This window comes from Eschrichtius robustus, chromosome 12, assembly GCF_028021215.1.
Source record: "Eschrichtius robustus isolate mEscRob2 chromosome 12, mEscRob2.pri, whole genome shotgun sequence".
Classification (NCBI taxonomy): Eukaryota; Metazoa; Chordata; class Mammalia; order Artiodactyla; family Eschrichtiidae; genus Eschrichtius; species Eschrichtius robustus.
The window spans coordinates 69,047,615-69,060,240 of NC_090835.1; the positions used below are offsets into that span (position 1 = coordinate 69,047,615).

The 12,626-nt window shown below is 43.5% G+C and overlaps 1 protein-coding gene across 5 annotated transcripts in view; it reads left to right on the forward strand.

Moving 5' to 3' along the window:
* ANKS1A (ankyrin repeat and sterile alpha motif domain containing 1A) overlaps positions 1–12,626 on the forward strand; it is a 184,465-nt gene that overhangs the window by 125,181 nt on the left and 46,658 nt on the right. The gene's annotated exons all lie outside the window — the stretch shown is intronic.

Sequence of the window (12,626 nt, forward strand, 5' to 3'; positions counted from 1 at the left end):
CCTTTGTCTGCAATTTTTTGGAAGAGTTTGAGAAGGATGGGTGTTAGCTCTTCTCTAAACGTTTGGTAGAATTCACCTGTGAAGCCATCTGGTCCTGGACTTCTGTTTGTTGGAAGATTTTTAATCACAGTTTCAATTTCATTACTTGTGATTGGTCTGTTCATATTTTCTGTTTCTTCCTGGTTCAATCTTGGAAGGTTATATCTTTCTAAGAATTTGTCCATTTCTTCCAGGTTGTCCATTTTATTGGCATAGAGTTGCTTGTAGTAGTCTCTTAAGATGCTTTGTATTTCTGCGGTGTCTGTTGTAACTTCTCCTTTTTCATTTCTAATTTTATTGATTTGAGTCCTCTCCCTCTTTTTCTTAATCAGTCTGGCTAATGGTTTATCATTTTGTTTATCTTCTCAAAGAACCAGCTTTTAGTTTTATTGATCTTTGCTATTGTTTTCTTTGTTTCTATTTCATTTATTTCTGCTCTGATCTTTATGATTTCTTTCCTTCTGCTAACTTTGGGTTTTGTTTGTTCTTCTTTCTCTAGTTCCTTTAGGTGTAAGGTTAGATTGTTTACTTGAGATTTTTCTTGTTTCTTTAGGTAGGCTTGTATAGCTATAAACTTCCCTCTTAGAACTGCTTTTGCTGCATCCCATAGGTTTTGGGTCGTCGTGTTTTCATTGTCATTTGTCTCTAGGTAGTTTTTGGTTTCCTCTTTGATTTCTTCAGTGATCTCTTGGTTATTTAGTAACGTATTGTTTAGCCTCCATGTGTTTGTCTTTTTTATGTTTTTTTCCCTGTAATTCATTTCTAATCGCATAGCGTTGTGGTCAGAAAAGATGCTTGATATGATTTCAATTTTCTTAAATTTACTGAGGCTTGATTTGTGACCCAAGATGTGATCTATCCTGGAGAATGTTCTGTGCACACTTGAGAAGAAAGTGTAATCTGCTGTTTTTGGATGGAATGTCCTATAAATATCAATTAAATCTATCTGGTCTATTGTGTCATTTAAAGCTTCTGTTTCCTTATTTATTTTCATTTTGGATGATCTGTCCATTGGTGTAAGTGAGGTGTTAAAGTCCCCCACTATTATTGTGTTACTGTCGATTTCCTCTTTTATAGCTGTTAGCAGTTGCCTTATGTATTGAGGTGCTCCTATGTTGGGTGCATATATATTTATAATTGTTATAGCTTCTTCTTGGATTGATCCCTTGATCATTATGTAGTGTCCTTCCTTGTGTCTTGTAACATTCTTTATTTTAAAGTCTATTTTATCTGATATGAGTATAGCTACTCCAGCTTTCTTTTGATTTCCATTTGCATGGAATATCTTTTTCCATCCCCTCACTTTCAGTCTGTATGTGTCCCTAGGTCTGATGTGGGTCTCTTGTAGACAGCATATATATGGGTCTTGTTTTTGCATCCATTCAGCAAGCCTGTGTCTTTTGGTTGAAGCATTTAATCCATTCACATTTAAGGTAATTATCAATATGTATGTTCCTATGACCATTTTCTTAATTGTTTTGGGTTTGTTTTTGTAGGTCCTTTTCTTCTCTTGAATTTCCCACTTAGAGAAGTTCCTTTAGCATTTGTTGTAGAGCTGGTTTGGTGGTGCTGAATTCTCTTAGCTTTTGCTTGTCTGTAAAGCTTTTGATTTCTCCATCGACTCTGAATGAGATCCTTGCTAGGTAGAGTAATCTGGGTTGTAGGTTCTTCCCTTTCATCACTTGAAGTATATCATGCCACTCCCTTCTGGCTTGTAGAGTTTCTGCTGAGAAATCAACTGTTAACCTTATGGGAGTTCCCTTGTATATTATTTGTCATTTTTCCCTTGCTGCTTTCAATAATTTTTCTTTGTCTTGAATTTTTACCAATTTGATTACTGTGTGTCTTGGTGTGTTTCTCCTTTGGTTTATCCTGTATGTGACTCTCTGCGCTTCCTGGACTTGGGTGGCTATTTCCTTTCCCATGTTAGGGAAGTGTTCGACTATAATCTCTTCAAATATTTTCTCTGGTCCTTTCTCTCTCTCTTCTCCTTCTGGGACCCCTATAATGTGAATGTTGTTAAGTTTAATGTTGTCCCAGAGGTCTCTTATGCTGTCTTCATTTCTTTTCATTCTTTTTTCTTTATTCTGTTCTGCAGCAGTGAATTCCACCATTCTGTCTTTCAGGTCACTTATCCGTTCTTTTGCCTCAGTTATTCTGCTATTGATTCCTTCTAGTGTATTTTTCATTTCAGTTATTGTATTGTTCATCTCTGTTTGTTCTTTAATTCTTTTAGGTCTTTGTTAAACATTTCTTGCATCTTCTCGATCTTTGCCTCCATTCTGTTTCCAAGGTCCTGGATCATCTTCACTATCATTATTCTGAATTCTTTTTCTGGAAGGTTGCCTATCTCCACTTCATTTAGTTGCTTTTCTGGGGTTTTATCTTGTTCCTTCATCTGGTATATAGCCCTCTGCGTTTTCATCTTGTCTATCTTTCTGTGAATATGGTTTTTGTTCCACAGGCTGCAGGATTGTAGTCCTTCTTGCTTCTGCTGTCTGCCCTCTGGTGGATGAGGCTATCTAAGAGGCTTGATGGGAGGGACTGGTGGTGGGTAGAGCTGTCTGTTGCTCTGGTGGGCAGAGCTCAGTAAAACTTTAATCCACTTGACTGTTGATGGGTGGGGCTGTGTTCCCTCCCTGTTGGTTGCTTGGCCTGAGGCAACCCAACACTGGAGCCTACCCGGACTCTTTGGTGGGGCTAATGGCGGACTCTGGGAGGGCTCATGCCAAGGAGTACTTCCCAGAACTTCTGCTACCAGTGTCCTTGTCCCCACGGTGAAACAGAGCCACCCCCCGCCTCTGCAGGAGACCCTCCGACACTAGCAGGTAGGTCTGGTTCCCTCTCCCCTGGGGTCACTGCTCCTTCCCCTGGGTCCCGATGTGCATACTACTTTGTGTGTGCCCTCCAAGAGTGGAGTCTCTGTTTCCCCCAGTCCTGTCAAAGTCCTACAATCAATTCCCACTAGGCTTCAAAGTCTGATTCCCTAGGAATTCCTCCTCCCGTTGCTGGATCCCCAGGTTGGGAAACCTGACGTGGGGCTCAGAACCTTCACTCCAGTGGGTGGACTTCTGTGGTATAAGTGTTTGCCAGTCTGTGAGTCACCCACACACCAGTTATGGAATTTGATTTTACTGTGATTGCGCCCCTCCTACCGTCTCATTGTGGCTTCTCCTTTGTCTTTGGATGTGGGGTATCTTTTTTGGTGAGTTCCAGTGTCTTCTTGTCGATGATTGTCCAGCATCTAGTTGTGATTCTGGTGTTCTCGCAAGAGGGTATGAGAGCATGTCCTTCTACTCCGCCATCTTGGTTCCTCCTCCTTTAATGACTTTTTTTAAACCAGGATTTTGTGTCCTAGTTAAAAAGATCTTCCTTATTATAAGAATGCCAGGGGAAAAAAGCAGCATTTTCTTATTTTCTTCTAGTACTTTTATCATTTCATTTTTTAGGTTTAAATCTTTGTTTCTTCTGGAATTTATTTTTATGTAGGGAGTAATGCAATCCGTTGACTTTTTCCCAGCTTTATTGAGGTAAAATAGAATTGTAAGGTATTTAAAGTATACAACGTGATGATTTAATATACATATACGTTGTGAAAGTATTCCCCACATTGCGTTAATTAGTACGTCTGTCACCTCACGTATTTACTTTTTTCTTTTGGTGTGAATATTGACATTCTACTCTATTAGCAAATTTTGATTATATGATAAACACAGTATTATCAGCTATAGTCAGTCACTATGTTATACATTAGATCCTCAGACCTTATTTATCTTATCACTGAAAGTTTGTACCGTTTTACCAGCCTTCCCCTATTTCCCCTGGTTCTATGAGTTTGACTTTTTTTTAAGTTTCTACACATAAGTGATATCATGGGGTATTTCTCTTTCTCTGTCTTGGCTTATTTCACTTAGCAAAATATACTCCAGGTTCATCCATGTGGTTTCAAATGACAGGATTTCCTTCTTTTTTAAGGCTGATTAATATTCCGTTGTGTGTGTAATATTATAATTTATAACATAATTTTTTTATAAAGTAATAAAAGTAATACTCCACATTTTCTTTATTCATTCATCTGTCACCAGACTCTTGGGTTGTTTCCATACCTTGGCTATCGTAAACAATGCTGCTATGAACATGGGAGCACAGATATATCTCTTTGAGATAGTGATTTCATTTCCTTTGAATATAAACGCAGAAGTAGAATTGCTGGATCATATGGTAGTTCTGTTTTTAGTTTCTTGAGGAACCTCCATATGGTTTTCCACAGTGACGGTACTGGTTTACGTTCCCACCAACAGTGTACAAGGGTTCCCTTTCTCTGCATCCTCACCAACACTTTTGTCTTTTTGATAACAGCCATTCTAACAGGTGTGAGGTGATATCTCACTGTGGTTTTGATTTGCATTTCTCTGTTGCTTAATGATGTTGAGGACCTTTTCATGTACCTGTTGGCCATTTGTATGTCTTCTTTAGGAAAATGTCTGTTTAGGTCCTTTGCCCATTTTTAAATTGAGTTACTTGGTTTTTTTTGCTTTTGAGTTGAATTCCTTGTATATCTTGGATATTAACCCCTTATTGGGTATGTGGTTTGCAAATATTCTCTCCCATTCCATTAGTTACCTTTTCATTTTGTTACTGGTTTCCTTTGCTGTGCAGAAGCTTTTTAGTTTGTTTATTTTTGCTTTTGTTGCCTTTGCTTTTGGTGTCAAATCCAAAAAATCGTTGTCAAGACCAAACATCCTGTTGATTTTTATAGCAGCTATTTGATCTTGCCCACTATTTGATTTAGTTTTCCAAGTGAGGAGACTAAAGTCTGCAAGATGAAATGACTTGTTTAAGATGTTGGAGTTGTTAAATGAGGGAAGCCAGTTGGAGCTTCTAAGTCTTAATGAGATTGTAGTTAGCACATAGGTGAGCTGAATTTTTGTTTTGGCATTAATTAGCAGTTACTTTTCAATTCCTCTTGTTTAACCCCAATTTATTGCAGTACTATTTTACTTTTCTCCCCAACTCCAGAAAGAAGTTTTGTCTAGGTATATGAAGGAAAGTAGCTTGGAAGAGGGGATTCCTGGGAAAAAGCATGAGTTTTCCTTTTCACTTTTTTTTTTTTTTTAAATTATTAGCACCTTTAATTATTATTTATTTATTTGGCTGTGTTGGGTCTTCGTTTCTGTGCGAGGGCTTCCTCTAGTTGCGGCAAGCGGGGGCCACTCTTCATTGCGGTGCGCGGGCCTCTCACTATCGTGGCCTCTCTTGTTGCGGAGCACAGGCTCCAGACGCGCAGGCTCAGTAGTTGCGGCCCACGGGCCCAGTTGCTCCGCGGCATGTGGGATCTTCCCAGACCAGGGCTCGAACCCATGTCCCCTGCATTAGCAGGCAGATTCTCAACCACTGCGCCACCAGGGAAGCCCCCTTTTTCACTTTTAAGGTTCAAAGCATTTCCTCCCTCTACTGATGTCCCGGAGGGAAGACTGTAAGATGTTTTCTTTTGTGACTCGCAGAGTGATAGGGCGATTTCTAGCAAATTCTCAAATCAAGAAATCAGAAGGAGTCTGAGTTACCAGGTAGTCCAACTGCCTTATGAACAAAGTCACTTCTGTGTTCCCTGAAGTGATCGTCAGGCTTTTGCTCGGAAGCCCCAAGTGACCCCCTCTGCCATCCGCCATCACTTGTGTGTGAAATTGTGGACACTCCTTTCTTGTTTCCAGCTAAAATCTGTGACTTCCACCCCATCAGTTCTGGTTCTACCTTCTGGACCATGCACACTGTCCTGCTTAACAGTTCTTCAGATATTTAAGGCTGCAGCTATGTTCTCCCACCCTCAAACCTTCTCATTTCTCTGCCAGCTAACCCAGCTCCTTCCCCCTCTGCTCAGATGGCTTGTTCTCACACCGCTTCTGTTCTCTGGCTGCATTGAGGTCCTCAGGTCCTCTTGGAGTCGTATGACATCATCACAGATTGCAATATATATTCTGATGAGGTTTTCTTGTCACATGCCACCCAGTAATGCTTCACCAAGGAGTTTGACGTGCCTCCTACTCTCCTGAAAAATTACGGAGACCAATTTGTCAGTGAACCCAAATCAAGGGACAGTGTGTGTGACCCTTTCAGAGCCCCCACTTCCCCCTGAGGGGGTCGTACAGAAAGCTGCTCTGTGAAGTGACTGGGGGCTGCTTGTTGCCTTGTGAAGCTTCTTCCTGTGCTTCCTGCCTGGGAGACAGAGCTCAGCCTCTCCCCCGTTGTGCTTTTTGGCAAAATCAGCATAGGTCTCTGTACCCCATCATGGAAGAGTGACTATACCTGCTCACCACCTGACAGCGTGATCGTCTTGCCTGGTCCCTGAGGGCTTCTCAGGTAGTGTTTAGCAGCTGTAGAACCCACCATGGTCTTAATTTGTAGGTAAAGATGCTTTTTTTTTAAAATACCAATTTTCCTTTTGAAATCAATAGAAAGATGAGAAGTGGGAAAGTCTGTGTGGTATAAGTGATCCCCACACCTGGCCCTGTAAAGGATGTCTCAAGCCCTCTTATGTGCTTCACTCTGAACGCTCCCTCTTCTCGCCATCCTGTGTCAGTCACCAAGGTTTCCTCCCAGAATCTCTCCCCTTCCTCTCCATTCCCACCTGCCTTCCTGGTGTCACCTCGATAGCCACCTCCTCAGTATTCTGCTTGCCTCTGGGCTTCTCCTCTAGGCCATCATACGTGTGGCTGCCTTGTCATGTTCCTAAATATTTTGTATTATCTCCCCTGACTGAAAACCTTCCCCGGTGCCCTATTGTTACAGTACAAAGTCCAAATTCCCTGGCCTGGTGGATTCATGGTTCTCCAGAGAATGATGCGATTCCAGCTTCTATACGTGGCTTTCTCTCTCATCTTGTACTCTATTTATCTGGTTCCTGTCAATTCCTTTACCAACTCTTTTCCTCTACACTTTGGTTTATACCTTTGTCCCTGTTGGAATGGCTTTCTCCATTTCTTCTTGTTGAAATGCTGCCCTTCTTTAAAGGCTTGCTCATTCATTCATTCAACACAGTTATTGAGAGCCTACTGTGTGCTCATTGTTGTAGGTGCTGGGCATACAGAAGTGAAATAGTAAACAGAATAGACACTTACCCAGCTTTTGAGGGACTTATGGTCAAAAGGGAAAGACATATTAAACAAGTACAAACAAAAAAAATATATTGTCGCAAGGAAAGATAAGCGCTCTTGAAGAAAAAGAACAAAATGCTGTGAGAGGTGGGAGGGGTGGGGGCGGGGTGCCTCAGTTTAGATCAACGGCATTAGCCTGACAAGAGTCGTGAGGACCAGGGCCCAGTCAGGGAGAGGAGGAGGGCAAGTCTCTGTCGGCCACAGAACCTGCCCACTCGCAGCCTGAGATTGCAGAGGCTTTTCATTTGGCAGTCTCTCCTCAGGCACTAATTTGGCACATCGGGCATTGCTGATCTTGTCTTTTTGTGCATGGCCTGTCTCCCTAACAAGATTAGAGACGTTTCAAGGATAGTAATCACAGTTCATTTTTACAAGCCCATAGGCTTCCCAGCCCAAAAGAGACACTTAGAAACATGTCAGTGATTAAGGACCTCGGAAGGATGTCGGAGGTCCTCTGTCCTTAAAATGTTGTGGTCACTCCAAAGGGCTCAGGTTTGGATGGCTGAGGACCTTGCCAGGCTTGGGCATAGATAGCTTTCTTTTTCTTCCAGAGGGAGATAGAATAACTAAGTCCTTCTCCAACTCACCCTTAAATCTTGAATTTTATTTACTTTTTCACTCTCTAGTAATAAGTAGTAGCCCTTTTATACTACAAATGAGGGATTCTGGAGAATATGCAGAATAATTTGCTTCACAGATGGGCACATAGAAATTTATGGATTTCAGAAAGGGTTTACTGCCAATGTTTTATGGATTTCTCACTCAATTTGATAGATTAGCTCCCCCACCCCAATTTTTTTTAAGCCAAAAAATGTTTTGCGAAAACATTCTAATTTGAAGAGGGAGTGTTGAATTTTACATTTAAATGCCAGTATAAGTTTTAAGGTAACTCTGTTTCCTGCTTGCCCCTTCCCCCATACATAAAATAGTTAACATTTATAAAGAATGTTGAAAATAAAAGCCCTCCTTGCAAATGTCACAGTGGATGTTACAACTCTTTCTGCTTTCAAGTATCATATATTTAAGTCAAGGCCAGAAATAGCATTGGCCAGTTTTTGGCCCCTAATCTTTTAAATTAGATTGAAAGGAGAAAAGAACCAAACACGGAATATTTCAGTTAAAATATCAGCTCCTGCCCAGGTAGTTCCATCCGTCCCTGTAGGTCTCCAGAAGGACTTGCTGCGGTGAAGTGAATGCAGAACTCAACGAACCCTCCTCAGCTGGGTCCGTGTGTTTAAAGCCATTTACAGGCTTCACAGGCACTTATCTGATAGAGCGAAGAGTTAGCATCTCTGACATATATGGTGCTGGTGGAATTGATTTGTCGAAAAAGGAAATTTTCCAAAGCCCGTTTTTTAAAAATCAGAATTATTGCTGCTGATCCAGAGTGAAGGTCCTTGATGAGTTTCCCCTGTTGGGTTATTAACCCAGAGGTCTGGCCGTGCTCCAGCTCAGATAATGCTGTTTCTCTGTGCTAAATTCCTCCTGCAGGTTCAATTAGATTCGGCCTTTTTTCATCCCAGGCAACCATTTGAGAACTGCCAGTATACAAGGCCAGAGCTTAGTGATGGATGCATTTGTTTCACCGCCGACAGAGATTTCAATGTCAAATCTCCTGGACCCTTGAGGATGGGAACAGAGGCTGATCTCAGGGAAGAAAGCTTCTACTGGTCCTCATGTACAGATGCAGTAATGTCCCTCAGTGCTCTGGAAGGGGTTCGCCTGCCCAGATGGACCTGAACAGGTTGGATGTTGCAGCCTGTTCAGGCCCCGTTCCTGGGAGAGAGCTCTGCTGAGTGCTTTATTTGAAGTCATCACTGGGGGGAACACCCACAGTCATTCCACAAAGCCGCATTTACTGGTCCCAGCCCGGCTTGTGGAAAATGGTACGTTTGGGGAGCATGGTGTACCGCTACCAAGTTTGTGGCTTTGCCCTTTACTTGATTGTTTAGACAAATGCTTCCTATTTGTATTAATTAAAATACATTTCCAAGCCTTTGTATGCTTAGCATTACTCAGGCCAATATCATTGCATTATTTGCTCAATTTTATGTAACATGGTAATTGTGTCTATATTTTCTCAGTTTTGAGCTACAAAGGAAATGCAGCATCATAAATCCGAGGTGAGCTTGGTTAGAGGCAGTTAGCTCTCCACAGGTAAGGGCTCCATGTCTGAAGAAAGGAAGCCTGGGCTGAGAGTATGATTGACACCTGTGAAATCACAGCAGGACTAAATAGGCAAAGCACAGCCTTGTTCCTAAATCCCGGCACAATGAGATGAAATGCAGGTGCAGACACTTAAAGGTTGTCTATTAGGGCAGATCAAGGAGACAGCTCACTTTACACGGGTGATCCTAAGCCTGTGGGACTCATTAGCCTGTGAGTAGGTGGCACACATTGGCTTAGGAACCGTCTCGCCATGAGTAACAGGTGCAAAGGCACTGGCTGGCCTCCCTGGAGCCCTCTTCTTGGCCTCACTGTCAGTGCCTGTCCAGGCGGGCTGAGACCGTCCACTTTATCAGCAGGTATTTATTAGGTGCCAGCTCTGTGTCAGGCACTGTGCTAGGGGCTGAGTGCCGGGGGCACAGATAAAAGACACTGTTGCTTGTCTCTGGGAGCTTCTGTGAAGGGAGTCTGTGGCTCCTGAATTCTGTATAAGGAGGGTTTCGGGGCAGCAGTCTGATTGAAAGTAGGGGCTAGGGGCTTGTCTTAATGATGTGCTTCAGTGTTTTTGCTTGTTTTGTGTGTTCAACAAAAATAGTTTCCTGAATATGCTTTTGTTTATACCTTATGTGAGACTAAGAAAATGTTAGTTGTTTATATATGGAAGAATTGTATTTTTCTCTGGGTTCGCTTGGCGGGGATAAGTGTGCCCCTGCCCTGTGGTGCCCCTCCTCGATACTGCCATTGCTAGACTCCGTTTCTGCCTGTTTAACCTTAATGCCACGTTGTCATGTGGGTCTTAGGGCAGATGAGTGTTTTAACTGAGTTCTTTTCACCCTCACACTTAGCCGCGTGCTGATTGGATGTTGCCAACCTGGGTTGGCCTCACTCCTCTCCTCAGTTCCACAGTTGATTTGTTGGTGATTTTGAACAAATTGTGGTCATCTCTGGGTTTCTCTATCCGTAAAGTAGAATAAAACAAGAATGTTTCCTGCAGGTTCCCCGTGGAATCTGGAAAGTCAGTGCTTTGCCTGGGACACATCAGGAGATTCGTTCAGAAGCCAGGCCTCTCAGAAATAGAGCGGTGGCATCGGTGGCTGCCCTTCACAGGTGGCTGCCCCGCCTCTCTACACTGGCATCCTGCTTTGCATTCAAAGCAGGAAAGCTGTTAGCACAAGGCTCATTTAAAACCCCAGTTGAGGAGGTTATCATGGCATCCTTAATTCTAGTGAGTGGCTCTGGTTTTCCCTTCAGCAGTTGGAGTGACTAAATGTCATAATATATCAGGGGAGTACCAATTATGAACATGGATTTCACGCTGGGTGCTTTTACATTCTTTGGTTGGAATTGGGCATAGTACTGACCTACCTTGGCAACACCTTTAATTGGGGTCATTCGTTGACTCAAATTGGACTGACCAGGGCTTCACCTGCCCTGTCACAGTCAGCCTGTTGGAACAGTTACGATCTTACCTATATTTCTCATCATGCTACCCACACAGCCGGGCAGAATATTTTTGCTTTGAGCCACAATACTGCTTTGATTCATTGTAAAATGTCAGATCTGGAAGTTTCCCTAATTATGAGTTATCTCCTTTAGAGTTAGTAAACTGAGGCCCATAGAGGATGTGACCTACCCAGAGTCTCATGAGACCTTTGACAGTGCCCAAACCTCTGTTGCTTAGCAACATCTTCGGCGCAGAGGGGGCACTCGGCACTGGTTGAACAAAGGAGCAAACCCAGATCTCCTGGGACTTGTTTGAGTAACAGAGTTAATTTTACCCTTTTTGGTAAAGGTACCAGCATACCAAATCTGATTTGGCTTGAGTGACTGATCTAGACGGTTAGAAGATTCCATCTATTTTCTTGAAAGAGACTGTCAGCCTTTCATGTTGCAAACTGGAAAGTTTGACCTTGTAGTTTGACCTTTGTTCTCTCCTTCATCATGGCACTTTAAAGCAGTGGGTCTCAAAGCTTGATGACAGAGCAGCAGCGGCAGCTTCACCTGGGAACTTGCTAGAATTCAAATTCTCGGCTCCTCCCCAGGCCTACTGAATTAGACGCTCTGCGGAGAGCCCAGCAACCAAGGTTGTTAGAGACTCTGCTCTCTGGGTGATTCCATGCATGCTGAAGTTTGACAGCCTCTGCTTTAGGAGGTAAGCCTCAGGCGTGTTTTCTCCAGTTGTGAACAGACAATGCAACGGAGCATGCAGTTATGAACATAAAAGAGCTAAGTGTAGGGCTGCGTAACACTAGAAACCAAATAAAATGTAATACAAGTTTTATCTGACACATTTAATATGTCTGTGGTAATTATTGTGCTAGTGGTAATTAGGCAAATGAAAAGCAGTTCATATAAATGGCTATAATGAGTATTACCCAGGCAAATCAAGTTTTTAATCGTTTTTTTTTCGCCCCTTTATTAGCTTTCTAGTATCTGATAGTGGCCACGCTGTTGGCAGTTTCCCTCCTTAGGTTGATGTACATCTTTCAGACTCCCACAGAGATACGTTCATTCATGGTGGAAGTTCGGCCCCAATTTCCCCACTGTTGGGATTCCCTGTGACCACCTATCTTAGGTTGAGTTCCCCCCAAAGCAGTATCTAGATGCAAATAGTTTATCTGGGAGGGGATCCCAGGAAGCACTCCTTGGGGAGTGAGGGAGTGAGAAAGAAAGGGAACCAGTAAAGGGTTTGTTAATGAGGGGTCACCACTCTGGACCTGGGCTCAGACCTGCCAGGGACCTGGGGTGGAGGGAGCCAGTCAGTCCGGTGAGAGCTGCTCCCTTAGCGGGAAGGTGGGGCGGGACATTGACTCCCCCCCCCCTCCTCCAGTCCACCTGGGATCCAGGCCTAAGGGCTCTGGGGGCCTGAAAGAGCCCTCAGAGAGCTGCAGGTGTTTGCACTTGGAAACTGTGGGCTTGTTGGGCTCAGAAATGATGAATGCTGACACCACCCTGTCAGTGTCCCCAGGGCTGAGGCTTCCCCGGCTTTCTTGGCGGCTAACCTCCCCCACCCCCGGGAGTCTTTGAGGAGCACCCTCCCCCCCCCCACCCCGTTCCTTTTGGCACTTATCAGGACACATAAGTGCTCCTGGGGTCCGGGTGCTTAAGGGGATGTGCTAGGCAAGTCCTCAGGGCTCTGAAAGCAGCTGCCAGGGGTGGTGGCAGCAGGAAAGGAGAGGGTGCTGTGAGAACAGACCCTGGATCTCAGAGCCTGAGCCAGAAAGAGGGCAGGGGGCAGTAAATCAAAAAAACCTGGGATTGTAAATGGCT